General features: G+C 47.5%; 1 protein-coding gene across 1 annotated transcript in view; it reads right to left on the bottom strand.

The window, feature by feature from the left end:
• The window catches only part of SPRING1 (SREBF pathway regulator in golgi 1), a 219,301-nt gene that overhangs the window by 32,517 nt on the left and 163,132 nt on the right, over positions 1-23,652 (bottom strand). The gene's annotated exons all lie outside the window — the stretch shown is intronic.

Genomic DNA, 23,652 nt, shown 5'->3' with positions numbered 1-23,652 from the left:
GTGTAAAGACTTCTGGGCATAAGCACAGCCTCACTGCCTCTTAAATCAGTTAGCCCCCGGCTCAAAAGCCATGGCCACCCAAGGACCCCCATGATCCTATCCTTCCAGCACTCTGACCCCACCTACTATTTTTCTCCTGTAATGACCCTGCTGCTCCAGCCAGAACAGGTTCTTCAGCATCCCCCAAATGTACCCTGGTAACTCTCAGCCCCAAACCCTTCCTGGGATGGGCTCCCTGTGCTCCTCCCCCAAGGCCCCACCCCCCACTCTCTCCCTCTCAGGGGACTATGTTACCTTTCCTTCATTCCCACCTCCTCTCCAAGGCTTCCTCCATACTCTCAGCCCACACTCCTCCAGTACCTCCTATGACACTCACAAGTTTGGGGACGTGCATTTCTACTCAATGGTTGTTTCTGGGGGCAAGTGTCTTGGTAAATGGGAGAGGGTGATGGACATGCAAAGTCAATATTTATCATTATTATTGCTGCTGCTGTTGTTATTTTAATTCTCCAACCCCGCTCTTCCCTGCCTTCATCTCTAAGTAACCACTGATCTACTTTCTGTCTCTATATATTTCCCTATTCTGGACTTTTGTGTGAACAAAATCATACAATCCAGGATATTTTGGGACTGGCTTCTTTCACTTAGCATAATGTTTTCAAGGTTAATATTTGCGGTGGTGTGAATCGGTCCTTCCTTCCTTTTTATGATTGAGTAATATTCCATTGTATGGATAGACCACATCTGGTTTATCCATTCGTCCGCTGATGGCCATTTGGGTTGTTTCCACCTTTTGGCTATCGTGAATAGTGCTGCTATGAACATTCGGGTACAAATTCTAATTGTGGACATTTATTTTCATCTCTTAGAGTGTGTATTGTTTTAATTGTTTTCTTTTTTCCTGGCCATGTTTCATTTATTTTGAAATTCCAAGTAACATTAAAACATGGAACGGTTGCGTGTGTGAAGAGAGAAGGCACGGGTTTAAATAAAGTGTCTTCCCGATGCCACTCGAATAGTAACCCTCTCGAAGGGCAGCGATCCCATCTTATCTTTCTTTTGGATCCAAGAAATTGCTCAACAAACTCTTGTTAAGTGATGTGAATGACAACAACCCCTTGCTGAGTGATGTGAATGACTAAATCCAGTTCTACAAATATTCACGGCACCAAGTCCCTTTACACGCCTGCTGGGTGTAGGATACTGTAGAATGCAAATATCAGGCCCATTTTACAGATAAGGAAACTGAGTGAGGGGCGACTGCCACAGCCCTGTGATCTGTGAGGAGCTCTAAAGACAGCTGGAGGTGTGGCCATTCGCCTTTTATTCTGCCGGCCTTCCCTGTGGGAATGAGATGCTGGGGGCTCTGCTTTAAACTGGAAAATCTGGATTGTCCCCACAAACACACAAGCTGGTATTACTTGTTTTAGAAAAGGATCCTTTATTGTACCAAAGAACTGAGGATCCCATTCTTGGCCGGGTCCCTGGGGGCCTGTGCTCTTTGCGGTGCCACAGAATGCATCATTTTACACACCAGCTGGGCTTCTAAAGGAGTTGTAAGTCAAAGTTTTACAAATTGGATCATATTTTAGAGAATAGATAAAAGAATAAGACTGAGAATCCTTGGGAAGAACCTTTGCATGAGGTGATAATCAGAACCAGATTTATGATTTCTGGGAAGACAAGAATCTGAGATAAATGTCAACAATGCCTGGAATTCTGTGATGATTAATTAAGAGCCTCCTTGGGTAACAGACACTGTCCTAGCTTTAAAGATGTTTTCTCATTTAAATCTCACCAAAAAAGAGAAAGAAAACAAAAAACTTTTGAGTTAGGTGTTATTTATCTCCAGTTTAAGAGGTGGGGAAACAGAGGCTTGGTGATATTATGTAAATTGCCCGATGTCACAGGGCTCACAGGTAGAGCTGCGATTCCAACCAGGTCCACCCTTCTGGGGAAGCTCCGCTTCTTTCCAGGAGGCAGTGCAGCAGTTGCTTGTGGACTCTGAGGTCATCCTGCCCTGCTCGTACAGCCCGATGCCCCCTAAGCATCAGTGCTGTGATTGGATCATCTGTGTTCCATACCCACCCTGCCACTCACTCACGTGGGACTCAGCAAACTGCTTAACCTCTCTGGGCTTCAGACTTGGGGCCACAGATAGCACCACCCCAGAGGGTAACTGTGAGGAATAAATGAGCCACATAAAGTGCCTTAAACCAGGAATCACTCAACTGGTAGCTGTCGTTATTATCATATGCTAGGAGATTTACAGATGCTATTTCAAGTTGTCCACGATCCTGAGTGTGTTTTTACAGAGGAGCCGGCTGAGACCAGAGAGGTTAGTAACGCTCCAGGTCCTACACGAGCAGTCCAAGTGGGGCCAGGGTCTGTGCTCATCTGATACGGTGCACACCTGGCAGGCTACCTACCCGACAGCCACTCCTCTTTCCTGACTTTGTGTGTATACCATTTCATGTGTAGGGAATGAAGCCTATTTCTAGACCCAGGGGGCTATGTGGCAATTTGAGTCCCCTGGGAAGCAGACGTCAAGACAACAGACTGGCTCGAGAGACGTACTAGGGAGCCGCCTGTGAAGGACAGAGGGAGGGAGCACGAGGAAGCAGGGAGCTTTCAGATCACAACGCTGGTCTGACGCATGGGAAAGGATAGGGGGAAGGAAGGAAGGAGGATTGGTGAAGAGGAGCCTCAGATTGCAGCGCAGCTCCGAGGAAGTCTCAGCCGGGCTGATGTGGAGTTAGAGTCCCACATGGGACAGAAACGTCCCAGCTCTAGGGCCCCCACCGAATACAGTTACTATTCTGGAACAGCCTGGGGAGAGCAGGGTATCTGCATGAATGCTGCAGCAGGTCTGAAGGTGCAGCACCTGCAGGCTGTCAGGTAACTACCCTCATTGCATCAGGGAGATCTGAGTAGCATGCCTCCATGGCCACCACTGGTGCTTGGCTTTAGCCCAAGCCATTCGAAGTGATTCCATTGCCCTTGGCAGTGCCTGGTTTCGCCAGGAGTATGTGATGTGCCTGGACCAATAAGACATATGGAGAAGGCTATTGGTGCACTTGTGGGAAAAGTGTTTTTACCTCTTTCACTCAGTGCAGTTCTATAGGGATGTGGTGTCTGGAGCTGTGGCAGCCACTTTGAAATCATGAAGAGACAAACTTGAAGACAAAACCCAGCACATTCAAGATGGTAGAGTGAGGAGATTAAAAAAATGTGGGTCATTGATGGTATCAATGTATCACTGAATTAACCACTCTAGAATATTCTCCCTCAAGAGGCTTGCTATGTGAGATAATAAATCCCTTATCACTTATCTATTGCTATTTAACAAATTACCACTAAATGTAGCAGCTTAAAACAACATACATTTATTATCTCACACAGTGTGGAGAGTCAGGAATCTAGGAGCAGCTTAGCTGGGCGGTTCTGGCTCAGGGTCTTTCATGAGTATAGTTAAGAGGCTGCCCTGGGTTGCAGCCATCTGAAGGTTCATCTGGGGCTGGAGGATCCTTTCCCAAGATGCTTCACTCACTTGGCTATTGGCAGGAGGTCTCAGCTCCTCACCACATGGGCGTTTCCATAGGACAGCTTGAGTGTCCTCGTGATATGGCGGCTGGCTTTCCCCAAGATTGGTGATCAAAAGAGAGAGAAAGGAAAAAGCCACAATGCTTTTTATGACCAAGTCTCTAAAATAACCCACTGTCACTTTTACCTTTTTCTATTCACTAGCTGCAAGTCATGTACACCAGCTTACACTCAACAGGAGAGAAATGAAGCTCCAGTTCTTAAAGGGGGGGTAGCAAAGAATTTTTGGATTTAAAGCCACTACAGTTACTTGTAGTTGGGTCTTCTTTACTTATAAAGATCCCAGAGACAATATTCTTTATACCCCTACGACATTAACGGTGGCGGAAACTGTGTGCCGGGATGGAGACCCAAACCCTCAGAAGATTTTCCAACCTGGAAACTCTGCAGCTCCGTGAGATTCCCACAGAGTGGGCCTCCCAAGTGCCACAACTAAGACCTGGCACAGCCTAAAGAAAGAAGTTTTTAAAAAAAAGATAGGCATACCTCTAAAATATGTCTTACCTAAAAATAAATGTAAACACAACACATTATGAGGAAATATGAAAAATATATTATGAAGTATAAAGAATAATTCAAAATTCCCATGAACAGCACCTAGCTTAAGAAATAAAACAACACCCATGTAATGGAAGTCCCACATGTTCACACGCCTGATCGAGCTGGTCTCCTCACCCGCAGTGGGAAGCATTACCCACATTTCAGTGTTTTCCATGCCCATCACTTTCTTTGTATTTTAACTGCACAGAGTGTAGCTCTGCGTAATCTATGGTATTATTTTGTATGTTTCTAAACTTTGTAGAAATGGGTTAATACTGAACAGATTCTTCGGCAACTTGTTTTTTGTCTGCATTATGTCTGTCAGATTCAACCACACGAGGGTGTGAAGAACTGGAACCCTCAGACATTGCTGGTAGGAACGTAAAATAGTGCGGCCACTTTGGAAAACAATCTGGCAGTCAAAAAGTTAAACGAGGAGTTGCCTTATAATCTAGCAATTCCACTCCAAGGTATATATTCAAGATTATTAAAATAGGGACTTCCCTGGTGGTCCAGTGGGTAAGATTCCGCACTCCCAATGCAGGGGGCCCGGGTTTGATCCCTGTTCAGGGAGCCAGATCCCTCTTGCATGCCGCAACTATGAGTCCGCAGGCCGCAAATAAGAAGTCCACATGCTGCAACTAAGACCCAAAGCGGCCAAAATAATAAATAAATATTTTTTAAAAAGATTATTAAAACAAATGTCTATACAAAAACTTGTATGTGAATGTTCATAGCAGCCTTACTCATAAGAGTGAAAATGTAGAAACAACCCAAATGTCCATCAACCGATGGATAAACAAAAGTGGTCTATCTGTACGATGGAATGTTATTCAGCCATAAAAAGGAATGAAGTACTGTTATGTGCTACAAAGTGGACAAACCCTGAAAACATTATGCTAAATGAAAAAAGCCAGTCCCCAAAGACCATATGTTGTATGATTTCATTTATATGAGAGGTCCAGAATAGGCAAATCCATAGAGGCAGGAAGCAGATTAGGGGTGGCCTCGGGTTGCAGGTGGGGAGGAATGGGGAGTGGCTGCTAATGGGTATGGGGTTTCTTTGGAGGTAATGAAAATATTCTGGACTTAGTGGTGATGGTTGCCCAATGTTGTGAATATCCTAAACACCACTGCATTGATGTGTGAATTACATCTCCATAAAAAAGACTCAACCGTAATACACAGCCCTGGTCATTCATTTTCACTCCTGGATCGTAGTAATCCATTAGTAGGAATATTCTAAATCCATCCATCCTCCCGTTAGGGACATTGGTGTGGTTTCTCTCTTTGTTGCTGTTGCAAGCGGTGCTGCCAGGAGCATTCCCTGCATATTTCTTTGTGCACGTGTGAGGGTTTCTTGGAGATACATACCAAGGAGTGTGGTGGCTGCGGGGTAGGGTATAGTCATCTTTGACTCCACACCACCCCTTTCTAAAAATCCCTGTGAATCTGGGGAGAGGAGGCAAGGAAGCCAGCTCTGCCTCCACCCTTGGCCCCTGCAAACCACTTGAGGTCTCAGAAAATAGGGCAAATGAAATGGAAAACAAGTAACAGAAATCAAGTGGTGGGAGGCTTCCCTGCCACCATTCCAAGACCCGCCGGACGGGCAGCAGGGCCTCCCCCACCAGAAAATATTAACAGCATTTAATGAATATTCACAAGGATTCATTAAACATTTCCCCATGTGGCTGAACAAAACAGTGTTCAAATCCCCAAGCCATTAACAAAAAAGGAAGAAGAAATATTACAGGGATGATGTGCACAAGCTAGAAACGCCACAGGCAAGAAACAGCTGCTGCTTTTTTTTTTTTTTAACTCAACCTCATCTTCTTAATCTCACTGGTGTTTAAAATGTGCCCAGTGTCCTAAGCCTCTGTGACTTCTTTGAATAGGACAGTCCTGATTAATCGGACGATGGTTACATTTTTCTATTTCACGTACACAGCAAGCTGCCTTTGTCACAGCAATAGTATTTAAATGAGACAATCCTGTTGGAAAGGGCTTTTCTTTGAAACACCTCCTTAGACCCTCATAGCTAACTGATGTGTGGTCTAAGTTCTCCTATCATCCGTCATTTGACAGACAAGGAAACAGGTCCATGTTCATTAGTGGACTCACCCAAGGGCACTACTTAGACAAGACCATTATGTCCTTGGTTCTTTCGGCATCTTCTGAGAAAAGTTGGCCTTGTGACCTCATGGCCTCGCTACCCTGACCACAGCCTCCTGGACCAGGCGTGGGCTTGATCCAAAGACTGAGGCTCAGATGTGGTCTTGGGTGAGAGCACTGCCCAACGGAGTGTCTTCCACTGCACAGCAGCGAGAGAGCCGGGCAGAACTTCTCTCTGGGGGGGTCTGAGGTCAAGACGTAGAACAGGAGGACAGACCCACAGCACACAGCATGACCTAGTCTTGGAAGTCACACACCGTCACTTAGCCACATTCCGTTCCCTCCAAGTGAGTCATTAAGTCTGGCTCACACTCAAGGGGAGAGGAATCAGGCTCTACCCTTGGACAGGGGGAGTATCAAAGAATTGGTGGGTATTTAAAACCACCCCAAGGCCCAAATCATATTAAAAGGAAATGGTGAAAGTGGGATTTATCAATCCATTCACTCTGCAAATATGGGGATTTTGATATCTTTGCTTTCCAATATGGTAGCCATTGCCACATGGGCGATGGGGCACTTGAAACAGGGCTGGTGTGCCTGAGGCACTGTAGTTTTAATTTTACTTTACTTCAATTTAAAGTTAAAAGCCGTTCACTCCACTGGAAAACTTCTATGTACGTTCGGCACAACTTGGGTAAGCGAATGGACTCTCCCCATAAATTTGATATAATCCAAATAAGATTATTTCTCGTGAAAATTTAGCATCTTAATTGAGATGTGCTGTAATATAAAATATACACTGGAATTTGACTGCTTAGTATGGGAAAAAAGAATATAAAATATCTCATTAACAGTCTTTGTATTGACCACATGTTGAAATAATATTTTGGATTGTCAGGTTAAAGAAAATATATTATTAAAATTTGTTTTGCCTTTATCTTTTTTTTTTTTTTTTTTTTTTTTGGCCTCTCCCGTTGTGGAGCACAGGCTCCGGACGCGCAGGCTCAGCGGCCGTGGCTCACGGGCCCAGCCGCTCGGCAGGATGTGAGATCTTCCCGGACCGGGGCACGAACCCGCGTCCCCTGCATCGGCAGGCGGACTCTCAACCGCTGCGCCACCAGGGAAGCCCCTACCTTTCTTTGCTTATTGAATGTGGCTCTTAGGAAATTGTAAATTACATATGTGGCCCACACTATATTTCTATCGACAGCACTGTAGGATGTCCTAAACGTTATGGATTCATTGCTCCTGCCTTCCTGGAGCTTACAGTCAAAAGCGAAAGACAGATATTAAGTGATTAATGAAAAGGAAAATGAGTGTTACCAGGCAGAAATCAGGGAGCCATGCGAGTTTCACAGGGGACCTGATCCAGATTGGTCTGTCTCCAAAGCAAGCCTGTGATTTGAGGGAAGGAGAGAGTTACAAAGCCCAGGGCTGGGAGCCGTGGGTGCGAGGTGAGGGGTAGAGGCTCTGTGCTGGGGGGCGCAGTGCCAGCCCTGTGGGTTTGGGGCCAGAGGAAGCGGATGTGCCAGGAGCGTTGCCACTTTGATGTGCAGGTGGTGAGGCGGCAGGGAGGGGCTGGGCTGCCATCAGCTATCAGGTTGGCACTTGCTGGCTCTGCCCACACACCAGCCGGGCTCCGGAGGCCCCCGGGGCTCTCTGGGTGTGGCTTCATGTGGCTGTGCTGGAAAGCACCTGGGAAAGCCAGAGCACTGAGCAGGGGCCTGGTGCCGGCTCTGATTCAGAGTGTACCCTGAGCTCTGGCTCTCGGGCTCCTTCCCAAGCACAGGCCAGAAGGTAACTTTGACAACTATGCTAGGACTGGACTTGAACAACTAGGACTCGTCGGTCTTTGCTTCTGGCCAAAGTGATGTTCACGGCAGTCTCAGATGATTCAAATTCCATTGCCCCCTACCTGGTCCCTTGCCACATCTTTCCTTCCCCAAACCTGCCCTTTGCATTGTCACCCAAATTCTTACTGTTCCTAAAGCATGTAAGCATGTTGCTGCCTCGGGGCCTTTGCACTTGCTGTATCCTTGTCCTAGAATACTTCCTCTCAGAATTTACATAGTTGGTGTCTTCTCATCACTTAAGTCTTAGCTCAAAGGTCACTTCTGTCCCTGACCACCCTTTCTAATATTGCCATGCCTCTGTGTCTCATTTCCCTATTGGATTTCTGTTCATATCATACTCCTCACAATCAGAGATTATCTTCTTCATTTATCAGTTTGTTGTTGTCTGTCCTCTCAACCAGAAAATAAGCTCCAGGAGAACAGGGGCCTTGTCCAGTGCCTAGAACAGTTCCTGGCATGTGCTCAAAAAATACTTGTTGAATGAATTCATTCATCTTCCTAAAACTTGGATCTGAAAACAATTATGGAGACCTCAAAGGAATGTGAACAAATGTTTGTGATGAAATGCTAAGTTAAAAAAGGAATAGAAAATGATACTCTCTGATAGTGTACATGTAAAATATATAAGTGCAGGGACAAAGAAAGAAATGTACAAGTGGTACATAGCTGTATGTTGGGGGTGTAGGACTAGAGGGGATTTCTATTTTTCAAACTTTTATTTAATATGGTTATACTGTTTCTTAATAACAGTTTTACTAAAATATAATTCATACACCATAAAGTTCACCCTTTAAAATCAGACAATTCAGCAATTTTATTTCTTTCGGTATTCTCAAAGTTGTGCATAGATCTAATTTCAGAGTATTTTCATCATCAGACCCCACGCCCATCAGACCCCACGCCCATCAGACCCCACGCCCATCAGACCCCACACCCATTAGACCCCACACCCATCAGACCCCACGCCCATCAGACCCCACACTCATTAGACCCCACACTCATTAGTCTCATTCCCTCTGCCTACCCAGCCCCAGGCAATTGGTAATCTATTTTCTGTCTCTATGAATTTACCTATTCTGGACATTTCATGTAAGTGAAATGATATAGTACATGGCCTTTCATGCCTGACTTCTTTCACCTAGCATCATGTTTTCAAGGTCCATCCATGTGTTAGTACTCCATTACTTTTAATGGCTGAATACTATTCCATTGTAGAATCTCCAGTGTGTATATACCACATCTTGTTTATCTATGCAGCAGTTGATAGACATTTGGGGTGTTTGCATTATATTGTTTTTACCGCGCCACCCCTGACCCCACGCCAAAAACAAAAAGTGAAGTGGGATATTCTCTCTGTAGCTCTATGAGCATGACCTTGTCATTCTCCTTCAAAATTTTTGCAGGATAACCATGCAGCCTCCTTTGCCTACACCTGGCTATCTTCCCAGCATCTTCTTACACTCCTTTCCCTGGATCCCTCTGCACTTCTTGACACAGTAGTCATGCCCCCTCTGCCACTAATGCCTTGGCCAATGCTGTCCCTTCTTCCACTTCCTGGGAAAAAAATCATCCCCCTCTGCTCAGCCGTTACTTCCTTTGCAAAGACACCCCTCCTCGTGGTCCTCTGTCTGCAACTCGTTCCACTGCTAAAGGACACGGTATTTTGTTTCTGCCTGCCGTGGCCTGTGCTAGAAGTGCTCTCGGACTCCCATTCATCTTTGCCTCCCTGGTATCTGACTTGGTCCCTGGCACCCATCGGGTACTCACTCAAGTCTGACTGAATGTATGAATGGGGCTGTGAGCTGCTGTGATATACTGAATAGACATCCGATGATACGACCCTCGGGCAAACAAGACATCAAAACGTCGAGGTTGGGACTTCCCTGGTAGCGAAGTGGTTAAGAATCCGCCTGCTAATGCATGGGACACGGGTTTGATACCTGTAGACATCAAAACGTCGAGGTTGGGACTTCCCTGGTAGCGAAGTGGTTAAGAATCCGCCTGCTAATGCAGGGGACACGGGTTTGATGCCTCGTCCGGGACAATCTCACATGCTGCAGAGCAACTAAGCCCGCGTGCCACAACTACTGAGCCTGCGTGCTGCAACTACTGAACCCCATGTGGCTAGAGCCCGTGCTCTGCAACAAGAGAAGCCACCGCAATGAGAAGTCTGCGCACTGCAACGAAGAGTAGCCCCCGCTCGCCACAACTACAGAAAGCACCCGCACAGCAACGAAGACCCAACACAGTTAAAAATAGATTTTTTAAAAATTAAAAAATATATATATTAAAAAAACAACAACAAAACGTCGAGGTTAAGAGAACAGGCTTTGGGGTCGGACAGACTCAGTTTGCATCCTGACTCAGCTACTTGCTAGCTGGGTGGCCGCTCAGAGATCACTTCCTCTTCTTTAAAATGGGGATAATTTCTCCCACCTAAAGAGTTGTGCAGATTAAGTGCAGGTAAACATTTAGCATAAAGCAGTTGCTCAATACGTTTTGTTTGAAATTTAGATAGACATGACATAAAATGTATCATTTTAACTGTTTTTAAGCGTATAGTTAGGTGGCATTAAGTACCTTCACATTATTGTGTCAATAAGTGTTTTGATGATGATGATGTCAGAAAACTTAATGGTATTTATTTTGCTCGAGACTAGACATGCTTTTCTGAATTAGTCAAGTACTCTAAGTCTCTGCTTTAACTAAATCATTTCACCTTCCCAAGAAGGTGGGAGATTTTATCATGCCCATTTATAGTGGAGGCTCTGAGTGCTCTAATGACACGTCCAAGGGTACTCAGCAGGCAGGTAGCAGAGCTGGAACAGCCCCCCAGATCCACTACCTCCCGACTACCTATCTACAGCCACCTGCTGGGTTATGATGACCTCCTTTTTGACAAGCCACTTAAATTGCTTCTCAGAGGTTTTGACTTTGGCAGTGAGAGGGCTGTAGCTGAATGGGAAAAGAGGTGATGCCATTCCAGGACCGGGTAAGTGAAGCCAGGGGCGTGTGGCATCCTCAGCTGGGACCATGCATTCCACATGTGGCGACAGGGCAGGGACTCAGCCCCGACGAGCTGCTGATGTCTTCATGCAGCTGGGATGGACTCTGCCGTGGCAGGCCCAGTGTGCATCGCCCCAGTGACAGATGATAAAGATCTCATTCAGCCTATGAGATCCACTCGAGGAACTGAATGGAGACAATTGAAAAGCCCTGCACACCAGCCACTGAAGCTGAAAGCTCACAGATTCTGCTGATTTAAGGTCTTCTGTGTGGATTTGCTGATCCTGGAGAATCTCAGCTATTTGGGATTTTTAATAGAGTCTCCGGGCCTCCTTGCAGGGAAACGGAGTGCCAGAACGCGAGGAGGACCTGTCTGGTTGAGTCTGCGGCATGGAGAAAGGATGAGCGTCTGACATTTGGCCCATCGTGTTTCATTTTGAAGACTAATTATGATTGCTTTTTAATTCCTCACTGCCTCCCGGGGAAACTCTTAAAGGGGCCCCTCTCCCCTCTTCCCTTTGCCACAGGGACAGATATTTGCCCTTGCAATTGCAATGCTTCCTCCTGCCATCATTGCTATATTTCAGCAACTCCTGAGAGCCCAACAAATGCTAGTTAACCAGCTAATTGCAGCTACAACTGACCCCTTGAGTGTGTGAATGAACGTGACAAGTGGCTGGTGACATGCTCAAGTCACTCATTTGTGTCGCGGAGTTTATCATTTGACTGTGCTCTTTAAGTAAACGGGTCTCACACCAGGTGATTCCAATTCATAGCGCCTTTGGAAACAATCATGAAATTGGCTAAAAGATTTAATAGTCACGGCATTTACAGGGAGAGGATGCTGGATAAAACCCTATAGAGATCTGATCCACTGCCTTCTAGGTGCTTACGCTCCGGCCACACCTGATCAGCAATATTCTAACCTTTCTTATAAAAAGCATTTTAAAATGAATGGGACTGGGCAAGTAAATCATGCTTCGTGCATAGAATGGGATGGCCTTTGGGCATTGAAAAGGGAGAGGCACATCTCCCACACCTGGCACCGCTCACCCGACTTCCCACCTGCACACCTTTGCATATGGTTGTCCCTCCATTTAAATACTTTTCCACCTTTCCCAATCCCCTAGCACACATGTGTATGGCATTCAGTAGATGTCCAACAAATGAGTGGACTTCTATGGCTTTTCCCTCCTCAGGGGTTCACAAAGTGAGGCACACAAGGGGTGTCTTGGGTCTTGGGAGTGGCTGGGAGTGGAGGGAGGTTGATCTTGTTGTGTTAGAAAGGTCTACAATGTATAGCGAAGTGGGAAAAAGTAGGTTACAAGCAGTGTCTTATGACCCCGTTTTTTTGTAAAAAGAAAACTCCATATTTACATGTTTGTTTCATGCACAGAAAAGTCTGGGATGGCATACAGTGCATTTACTGTGATTACTTCTAGGGAGTTAGGGGTGGCGGGGTAGAGAGCATGAACAGGGACCTTTTGCTTTTCATTTTCTTCTTTCTAAAGTGTTTATTTTTTTCCAAAAGGCATTGTATTCATTTTATAACTAAAAATCTAATAAAGATTTTTTAATGTGCTTGGGGAATAGAATAGCTATGCTTCCAAAATAGTTGCAATTGGCCTTTGTCACAGATGTGCCAAGCTGTTTTATCATGTTGAGTGCATGTGTTTTAATTATCCACCCAGTCTCTGAGCTCTACAAGGGCACGGACCAGGTCTAACAGCAGTGCAGATAACAGAAATTCCGATACTAACTCCACCATTCCTCAGGCTAAACGTGCTACATACCGCACCTAGTTAATTTCATTTACTTTTAAGTCTTCAGAGCCCCTTACTGCCCTGGGCAGGCATAAGGGCCCAATAAATATTTTTGATTGGGGAGTGTGATTGGCAACACTCTGGGGAAATATACAGTTGGGGCTCCTTGTTCAACTGTGAACACTTTTCTGAGTGAGACTTTAAAACATCTCTCCTTACAAAAGGAGACAGTAGGTAGCAACTAAGAGGGCAAGCTCTACCCCCAATCAGGGACAGAATTCTAAAGGCATGAGTTCCAGAACACACTAGGTCATGTTTCCCAGAGTAGGTTCTGTGGAGCCCCTGTCCTGCACAATACTCTGTGAAAAAGAGTGTCCACGATTTGGAAAATGCTTCTTACAATGGACCCTCTTGGAGATCGCGTGCCTGAGTGTGTTAAAGGCTCTGAAAAGTCCTGCAGTAAAGAAGCAGGTTGAACTTTGCTCAACCCCAAATTTCCCCAAATCATTTGATCACAGAGCCTGTTGTTTCATGAACAATTCTGGACATGTTTCATATAATATACTTTGGAAAATGCTGTGCTAGAATGTTCTCAATCAGCTGCCACCAAGAAATGTTTGATCTCCCTTGGAGGCAGATCAAGGCTCCAGCCCAGGCTTGAAAAGAGGTCAGTACTGGGTGCTCTAAGTTTCCTCCAATCTGGTCCAAAAAAAAAAAAAAAAAAAAAATTTTAAAAACAATCTGGCAAAGGCTTCATGGTGTGGAGGGAAGCAAATCATCCACCTCCCAACTGCTAGAAGGGCACAGCACACCAATTCTTGGTGCTTTTGGAACAGATGATCTAAAGACCATGAGATCTGGGGTCAGACAGCTCTGAGACAGTTCTACCATGGACTCACTGCGTGTCCTTGGGTAAGTCACTGTACTTCTCTGAACCTGTTTCCGCATCTAAAAATGAGGATTAAAGTGCCTCCCTTCAAGAATTTTTGGAGGAATGGACATACTATACAGAGGATGCTTGAGGAGGGAGAGTTGCTATTGGTATTTCCCTAAAGTTATTCATTCCACCGTTGCTCTGCTCACCTGTGGAACTGCTGGGATCTCTCTTTGCTTCTCTCGGTTTCTATCCCCCAAACACTAGGAGTGCTCTTTGGCACAGACCTACAGGGCCTGAAGAGAGTTAAGACTTCCAAGGACACTACAGGGAAATATGGCAGATATAAAATAAAATTCCTCAGATATAGTGAAAACCCAAATTGAAAAACCTTAAAAAGAAATGTCATCTTACAAAACCAACACATCATCAGTCTAAGGAGAATCTTGTAAGTGTTTTAAAGATAGATAAAAACAGAAATGTAACTACATGTACTGTTCGTGGCAGAAACACATACAACCATAGCCTCCGTAGTCGCCCTGTCTTGGGATGGAGGGTCAGTTACAAGGTGTCCTCATTGGATAACCCGGGGTAAGCAACTAAACCGCTCTGTGCTTCCGATTCCTCGTGGGTATAATGGAGAGAAAGAGGATTACCAAACCTCACATAAGTCACGATGTAAAACAGCAAAACGTGCCGGCAGAGGACCTGGCCCAGGGTCAGCGCCCAATATCACTCATATTACGACTACTATTAATAATTACGCGCTGGGTTCTCGGTTTCTTTTGCTGATAAATATTTTCCCTCTCCTGTCCTTTCCCCACGGCCATCCCCCCACACCCTTTTATTTTTTCCATCAACACAAACAAAAAGGCCAACCGTGGACGCTGCTCAGCCGCTCAGGCATTTTCTAGGAGCCGGGTCAACGTCAGGGGTGGGTGCTGAGTGTGGCTGCCCCGGCGCCAGGTCCCCTGCCCCGCAGCCGGCCGGTATTTGCGCATTCCCAGGCCATGCCCGGGTCCTCCGGGGGCGGGGCGGGCGCGCGGGCTGCACGGGCGGGAGAAGGGGCGCCGCCGGCAGAGGGGTCCCCGCGAGCCTGGGGCCTCCCGCCGGCGGGACGCCGCGTCCCCAGGGCTGCTGCGCTGCTCAGCCCCAGCGGGACCGCCGCGCCGCCGCCGCTCTCACTGCCGCGTGCGTGCCAATTAGGCCCTAATTTGATTTCTGTTCTATCTCTGCGAACCCCATTAAAACCCAATTCTGCTTATTACCAAGAGCTTTCTTGCATCGCAATGCCTCGCCCTCCCAGGGTTGCTCCGGCGCGGTAAGGATCGGGGCTCCGCACGCCCGGCGGGCTGTGACCCCCCCCTTCCCCGGGGCCGCGCCCGACCCTCCGCCCGCTGATGCGCCGGGGACTCTGCGTCCCCCACCCCGGTTATCCAGGCCGAGGCAGGGGCCCAAGCCCCAGCGCCGCCACCGAACCACGGGACCGTTTCTTCGGAAACAATGGGATCGTAGAAAGCTGGAACTGGGCGTTGTTGGGAACTCGGAGGTCATCAAGTCCCGCCTCCCACGCCCAGCAGGAATTCCCTACACGCCGGGCGATCCTCAGTTCTCCGTCTGTGCCTGGGCTGTTCCCAGTACCGGGAGCTCACTCCCACTCTCGAGGAAACCTGGCTGGGTTCAAGTTTCCGCCCCTCCGCTGTGTGACCTTAATCAGAGCTCTGGACCTCTCTGGTCCGAAGTAGCCTCATCTGTAAAACAGGCGCGATGATGCTTGCCTACCTAAGACGGTTGAGAGGATAAAATGAGACAAAGCACGATTATAGCGCCAGAGTGAGCGCTCAATAAAAGGCAACTGTGAGAAGCAGGACTCCAGGTCCCCGTCTAGGTACACAATTTAAGTGCCGGCCAAAACTCAGTAATCAAGATTAATATTTTAAAACAATATTTTTAAGAAAAGTAATGCTAGAAAATCAATGATGAACAAATTATGAAAATTTTAAATAAAGACAGGACTGGCGTTAGGGTGTTGTCGAACGAGGTCCTGCGAGTTCAGGGTGGAATCTTTCTTTAAAATTCTGATGTTTTGTTCATTGTGGAGTTTTTGGCACTCATTTTGAGTTTTAAAAAAATTCCATTAAAATAATATCATTCTTGATCAGTGACTTTTTTTGGTGTCCTTTTAACTTTTTCAGCCAATAGCCCCAGCCCCCAGCAGCAGACACAATAAAAACCTCTCAGAGCCTCAGGTTTATCTGCAAAATGGGGCTAAGAATGACTATAGGGGTGTTTTGAGAGTTAAAAGGCAGGCAGCATAATTAAGAGCAACTGTTCTAGAATCTGGTAGGTTCAAACCCCTCTGCCACCTACTAGCTGGAAGAAGTCACAGCCTCTCTGTGCCTCTGTATACTCATCTGGATGATGGGGGTACTGGTAGTGTTCAGCCTGGAGATGTTGCTGGAGGTTTAACCCCAATAATGCTCACAAAGCACGCAGCACGTATGTGCCAAGTGACAAGAGATAATTCGTGTTCCTGCAATTATTAGTGGAAGTATATACTTGAACTTGATTGTCCCTGGCAGCATAAGCCCTCAATGAGTGTGGGTAGTGGGGATTATTTCACATTATTTTTGTAAGGGGCCTGGCACATAGTAGGTGCTCAACTGACTGAAAGTGCCAGAAGGGCAGAGATGACTTCTGACTTGTTCCCTACCTCAGCCCCTAAAGGCTCTGCACATAATGGGTTTGCAAAAATATTTGCAGAATGAATTAATGGTTAAGTGATATAAGTCCATTCCATCTTTGGTTTCTGCAACTCCTGGAAAACTCTGTCCTTTCATGGACCAAACATGCCCATCCCTGTATAATAGCAACAATGCTGATGACCAGGGGGAAGGGGCTTGTCCAACTTCAATTCTCAAAAAGCACACGGAAGGACCCTGGAAACTTTCATGTTTGGCCCCTTGGCCTCATGGAGAAAAATAAAAAGGATAGAAATGCACTCCTTCTATGGCACCTGCAGCCAATCTCCTGACATAACCCTGGGCCAGTAGCCCTCCCACCACAAAAATACTCTTTTTTGATGCTGTAAGAATTATAGAAATGGCTTTTGGAAGTGTGTTAAGGCTGTCCCAGTATTAGGCTGGGGCAGCTGCTTTAGCTGCCCGGCTCCTGTGAGTATTTGAGTTGATAACCTCTGGTCCATCTGGAACCTCTAAACCCTGGATCTGGCTTTGTCTTCTTGCCTGCTGGCTCCAGACCCTTGACTTTCAGCAGGGTCCACAGACAGTGGGCTTCACAGCCTGGACTTGGCTTCTGATCTTTCTTTGACCTTGGTAACTTGCAGGCATGGGTCTGACCAATCTGTTCACTGGTCTGTGTTCCAGAGCTCTCCCCAGAATCTTTTCAGTGCTTTTGTGGGAACAGGTGATATCTCTGAGGCTACTTTCCAGGCATGGAAGAATGACGTACACAGACCAGTTCACCCTTGCTTGTCTTCCGTGCACCTAAGGCATGCAATTTCAAGATGACTAACTGGGATTAAATAGCTGAGATACACAGGTTCAAAGCCAGCCTTTTATTCTCTTGGCACTGAGGTCTAGTCAGCGAAGACAGTCAAAATATGTGACACTCAGAGGACAGCAGGGACCAGTCAGAACAGATCCTGGTTGTAGCACAGAAGCAGGATCCTGGAGGGGTCCACTGTACCGAGGTACCATTCTCCCCCTATTGCTGGGTGGTGAAGAGGTCCATGGGGACCTGCAAGGAGAGGGGCTGGCACAGCCAAGGTGGCAGGTGGCACTTAGGGGTTCAGATCAACAGCTCATTACCAACTGCTCCAGACAGAAGCGTTCCACCATTTGAACAAACAGCGTTGCTGTATCAGTACATCCCAGTGAATGTCGGCGCTGCCTCTAAGCACGGGGGCTGACATCACTGCTTTCCCACCAGATTCTGAGCCCCACGGGGATGGGGATGGGGCTGTGTGGTACCCTCTTCAGAGCCTGGCACGGGGCCTCCCACAGAGCGTGTGCGCGCGCACACACACGTTCCGTGTTTGTGGGAGAGGGAGGGATGGAGGCATTCTTGGACATTAATGAATAAACCTGGGGCTGATGACACCCTTCCCGTGAAGGTGCCTGGAGCAACCTGACTTCCTGTCTCTGTCTAATTACCCTGCTGACTTGTCGGCTGCCCTCTTTTACCAGCTGGAAGTTCGGGGGTGGATTCCACTGCATTTGTTTTAGCGACTTTCCACGAAGAACTTGCCTGGTTGTTCTGACAGGGCATGAGAGGGTCTGGTCCAGTGAATTTTAACATGTGCTGCCTGGGTCATCTTGCAACCAACACTTCTTTTTTTCCCTTCATTCTCAAAATTATCCCCTTTCAGGTTATATTCTTTTCCTGGGGCAGCCGTGAAAAGTGACCACAATCTGGTAATCACTGACTTAAAACAACAGAAATTGATTCTCTCACAGTTCTGGAGGCCAGAGTTCCCAAATCAAGGTGTTGGCAGGGCCACGCCCCCTCCAAAAGCTCCTGGGGCGGATGTTTCATGGTCTCTTCCAACATCTCACGCTCCAGGCGTTCCTTGGCTTGTGGCTGCATCTCTCCAATGTCTGCCTCTGTCCTCACGTGGATGTCTCAAATCTCTCTTTGCCTTTCTCTTATGAGGACACTTGTCATTGGATTGAGGGATCCAGGATGGTCTTATCTTGAGATCCTTAACTTAATTACATCTGCAAAGACCTTATTTCTAAAAAAGGTCACATTCACAGGTATGGGGATTCAGAGGTGGACGTACCTCTTGTGTGGGGGGGGTTGGGTCACCATTCACCCCACTGCTTATCTACTCATTCACCTCTGTGCCCCACACTAGCACAACACCAGGCACATAGTAGGCCCTCAAGGACTACTATGTGTTGAATGAGCGAACAATCCAGACAGAACTCCCCTAGCAAGGAGACTGGTCATCTTTAGGATGCAGGCCTGTCCCTGAGCGCTCCACGTTTCCGCTCTAGCACTCTGTGCTCAAAACCTGACAAGCCTGCAGGCCTGGGCACCAGAGGAGGCAGCAGACGAAGGCAAGCCAGGGGCCCAGCATGCGACCTTGGCTCTACCGCCTACTGGCTGTGTGATCCTGACTGAGTCCCTGAAACTCTCCAATCCTCAGTCTTCTAACCAGCAAAACATGAGTGATAATAACCACCCCCACAGGACTGCCATTCCAGTAAAACAACACAACACCTACACAGGCTGTTCAGCGAGACACTGGATACGTGGGGAGTGGATTGTGGTAGGGGCGGATACCAACAAGGGTGGTTTTTCTGTCCAGGAAGCAACTGCAGTTGACCAGCTATGGCCACTGTCACCTCCCAGCAGTGCCCAGCAGTGCCCAGCAGCCCTTGAAAGGAGCAGCTGTCTCCAGGGTCTGGGTGGTGCAAGACAAATTCACCTGCTATACCTCATGTTAAATGTGCAGAATGCACACAGGCACCCAACTACCCATGTGCGGTATTCATCTGGGGTTCCAGGATTGCTATGAAAAAGCAGAGCTTCCTGTTTTCAATTCCCTGGCTTGACAGTTAACCGCCAGAATACCTGAAGGAATGTTTACACCTTTAGCCCCTCTCACTAAAGTTCCTATTCAAATGCAGCCTGGCATAGAAGGAAAAGCTTGAATTCTATGACAGGAAACCAGGATTCAGGTCCTTGGACTGTGTTTGAAACACCACGTGCCTTGGACAAGCCTCAGTTTCCTCATCTGAAAAATGGGGATGATAATAATATCATATTGCTACCTGCCATGCCGTCTTGCATCCAATTGTATAAATGACAACTTACAAAGTTAAAAATTCGAAAGCACATCCCAGGCATTTCGTATGACTGAAGTTGTAGTATAGAATGGTGCTTAAGAGCTCAGCTGCCTGAGTTTGAATCCTGGCTCAGTTCCTTAAAAGCTGTGTGACCTTGACCAAGTTCACTGACTTTCTCTGCCTTGGTGTCCTCATCTTGTAATACATTATTCCTGGTTACTCATAACATTTTACAATGGAATAATTTTATAGAGTTGCTAACAAGGATTTAAATGAGGTGACTGATTTAAAATCAGCATACAATAAATTGTTGTTACGATTATTTTTACTTCCCATCCAGTAGAGGGGAAACAAGCAGTGGTGTAACAGGACAGTGAACTTTGAGATATCATGGGGGTGATGCTGCACAGAGGAAGCTTCTATCACCAGGAGAAAGGGAAACCAGGTGTGCACAGACCAGTGGGTCTCAAAGGGGGGTGATTTTGCCCTTCAGGGATATGTGGGCAATGTCTGGAGTCATTTCTGGTTGTCACGACAGGGTGGAGGGTGCCGCTAGCCAAGGACACTGCTAAATGCCCTACAATACACAGAACGGGGTCCCAAAGAATGCCCCACAGAATGGGGTCCCAAAGAATGCCCGGTCCCAGAGGTTGATCGGTCCCAAAGAATGCCCGGTCCCAGAGGTGCCTTGGTTCAGAGTCCCTGGGGTAGACAGACCCCTCATGCTTCAGTGTGGACCCCAGAATGGCACACAGCCGGCACATCCTGCAGAAAGCTGGGGACTGATGGGTGTCAGTCCCCATCAGCGAGGGGAAGCCCCTAGTGCAGCCCCGACAATGTGAGGTGTCATCAGCGCTCAGCTAAGACTCCAAAAAGTAAAGACTCCTTCCATCCAAAGCCTGCTCTGCTCCCCGATCCCACTGTGGCCACTCCTCTGTGAAACCCGGGGAACTAGAACCAGAAAATGCCATAACTTAAGCAGGAATTTCCCTCATCAGTGATTGGCTAACTGGGAAACTAGAAGTCAAGGCGCTGGTTTCTGTCAGTGCTGTGAAAATCTGCTCCAGGTCAGAAATTAATCTTTGGAGTTCTCTGAACATGAGAATATTCTCATGGGGAGAAGACTCACTCAGCACTGAGGGCCTTCCTTGCCAGATGGCAGGCAAGAACTGAACACAAACCCTGTGTCCCTCTGACACACCAAAAATCAGATCCAAGTACCCATCCTCCAAAATCACGTGGAGCTGAGCGCTGCGCTGGGAGGCCCAGGAGCACGGGATCCAGGTCAGGGCATGGAGGACACAGAGTTCTGCATCTCCAGGCATCTAGTTTGTAGCTAAGACCTATTCCTTTTCTTGCAGAGGACACTGCTAGGCAGCCGGCTTGGTCTCGGGGGTATTCTGTGGGTTCCAGCATCAGCTGGTTCATGAGATGCATTTTCTGCATGTGCAGTGGCCTCCGTCTGCCCTCTTTCTGTGCTACCAAAAGGAGCTGGTCTCGGCGGCTGTTGCTCTCTTCCCTTGACCCTGAGCTTTGGAGATGGCCCTCTGGGTAGCATATGGCTTCATTCCTCACCTCTCAAAGAGGCCAGGAGGGATGTGACATGACACATGCTGGATGCAGAGCCATGACACCCGGTTCTACCATCAATAAAAGGTGGGAGTTTGCCCACCTCATGTATTAGTTTCAAAAACTTCCACAAACTTGGGTGGCTTAAAACAACAGAAATTTATTCTCTCACACTTCTGGAGGCTGTAAGTCCAAAATCAACGTGTCAGCAGGGCCATGTCCTCCCTCCCTCCCAAGGCTCTAGAGGAGGATCCTTCCTGATTCTTCCAGCTTCTGGTGGCTCCAGGTATTTCTTGGCTTGTGGCCGCATCACTCTTATCTCTGCCTCCATGGTCACAAGGCCTTCTCTTCTCTCTGCATGTCTAATTTATAAAGGTACATGTGATAACATTTAGGGCCTACCTGGATGATCCAGGATTATCTCATCTGAAGATCATTAACTTAATCACATCTGCAAAGACTTTTTTCCAAATAAGATCACATTCAGAGGTTCCAAGGATCTGATGGGACTATCTTTGTGGCAGGGGGGCATTTTTCACGTTACTACACTCACTTCCCATCTTTGGTCTCTTCTGGAAAAAGGACAGGCTGGTGAGCCTCAAGTTCCCCTCTGGCTCCAAAAATCTGTAGGTGATCCTCAGAGAACAGACTGCATCTGTCCTGATGTCCACGGCAGCAGCATCTCAACAGAATGTCTAGTTTTCTCAAAGCACTTTCACATCTGCCTGGCTTTGCGCTGCCAACCTCCTGGGTGAGGCACACAGGATGGCTAATATTAGACCCATTTAACTGATGAAGCAACCGAGGTCTGGAAACTTCCGACTCATTCTCTCCTTGGATGATTCAGATAATTAGAGCCAGGAGCAGGCCTCTCAGTTTCCCTGAGCCATGCTGTTTCCCACGGTATAGCCTCTCAGCACTGTGGGCTTTGTTCTGGAAGTGGAGGGAGGTGCTTACCGTGGAGATCCAAGCCCACTGAGGATCTCTAACTCACACTCTCTGGGGTGTGTTGGAGGGACTTCATCTGAATTCGAGGTGGTCCACACGGCAGCAGCGACCTGGTTCAGTGTCTGGCTGCAGCACCCTGTGCGGGACCTTTTCTTCCCTGTGGGGATCTTCCTAAACAAGGGGTTTTCTCAAACTTCAGGAACTGAGAGAACATTAGGGACGTTAGCAGAATTAGAAAGATCTTCTTTGCTTCCAGGCAAAAAAGATTTTGGGAGTCTTAGATCAAATTCGGGGATGGGGACCTGGGGGGCAGGTTCCCCCTAGTTCCCCCTGCCTGTGACTTTCAGATCTGGGCAAAGTTCCTGTCCTAGGCCTCAGTTCCTTGAAATAACATCGATTTGGTGGGAGGGCATAGGGGTGGGTAGAATATCCCACCCCTGCCTTTTATTTTATTTATTTATTTATTTATTTATTTTTGGCGGTACGCAGGCCTCTCACTGTTTTGGCCTCTCCCGTTGCGGAGCACAGGCTCCGGACGCGCAGGCTCAGCGGCCATGGCTCACGGGACCAGCCGCTCCGTGGCATGTGGGATCCTCCCGGACCGGGGCACTAACCCGTGTCCCCTGCATCGGCAGGCGGACTCTCAACCACTGCGCCACCAGGGAAGCCCCACCCCTGCCTTTTAAACCTAACTCAGAAATGAGGATGAAGAGCTAATAACAGTCGAGTTTTTGGAGTTCTTGAGAAGAAAGATGCATCATCTACTCAAAGTATCATTAACTTTATTACTTCTCAGGAAGAGGTGGGGGAACCAGTTAGGAATCGGCTAGATGAGAAGTGAGGGTACTGCATTAAGATCCCCAGAGGGTGTGGTGGGTAGATGGGCTGGAAATGACCATTATTTATTTATTGCTTTTGTTAAGTGCCTGTAATGTGCTGGGCACTATGTGGGATGTGTGTGGAACACAGACATATACAAACTACCCAGGGTCAACCTTCTGTGGGGGATGGAAGCCCTCACATCTCCTCTTCTCACAAACAGGAGCATCTTCCTCCTGGGCGGAACCTGGTGCCAGAAATCCCTGCCATTAGCTACCGCTCCTTGGGGGTAGCCTGCAGAGAATGTGTATCTGGGTTAAGGCATCTTATTACCTGGGAGGAGTAAGGCAATGCCTGGCTCAGGAACAGCACACTGATTTAGCTCATTTCACCCACTCTTGGCCACTGATGCAGCTGGGACCTGAGCCTCCTGTGTGCACCGTGGGGAGGGATTGGCCCTGGGCTGATGGATCGCTGCTGGGTGGGTCCGTGGGAAGTCAGGGGTTAGCATGACTGGAAGGTGGGGAGGGAAGGGTCAGTGCAGGCAGCCGCTTGCCACCAATCGGCTTACAGACTCGAGGAAACAAGACATCAACAAGCAAATGTTTAACTAGATCTCAGAGCAAGAGAACAACTTCAAGGGCCAGTAGCAGTCCCAACTGCCAGGTGTGTAACACCATTTACCCTATGGTGGATCATGGGTCTCTGAGAAACCGAGAGTTTTGGAACCTCTCCTTTGAAAAACGCAC

Source organism: Neophocaena asiaeorientalis, unplaced genomic scaffold (genome assembly GCF_003031525.2).
Source record: "Neophocaena asiaeorientalis asiaeorientalis breed wild unplaced genomic scaffold, Neophocaena_asiaeorientalis_V1.1 scaffold77, whole genome shotgun sequence".
Lineage (NCBI taxonomy): Eukaryota > Metazoa > Chordata > Mammalia > Artiodactyla > Phocoenidae > Neophocaena > Neophocaena asiaeorientalis.
Note: the sequence above shows the minus strand (reverse complement) of the source record. Positions and strands in the feature narration are given on the sequence as shown.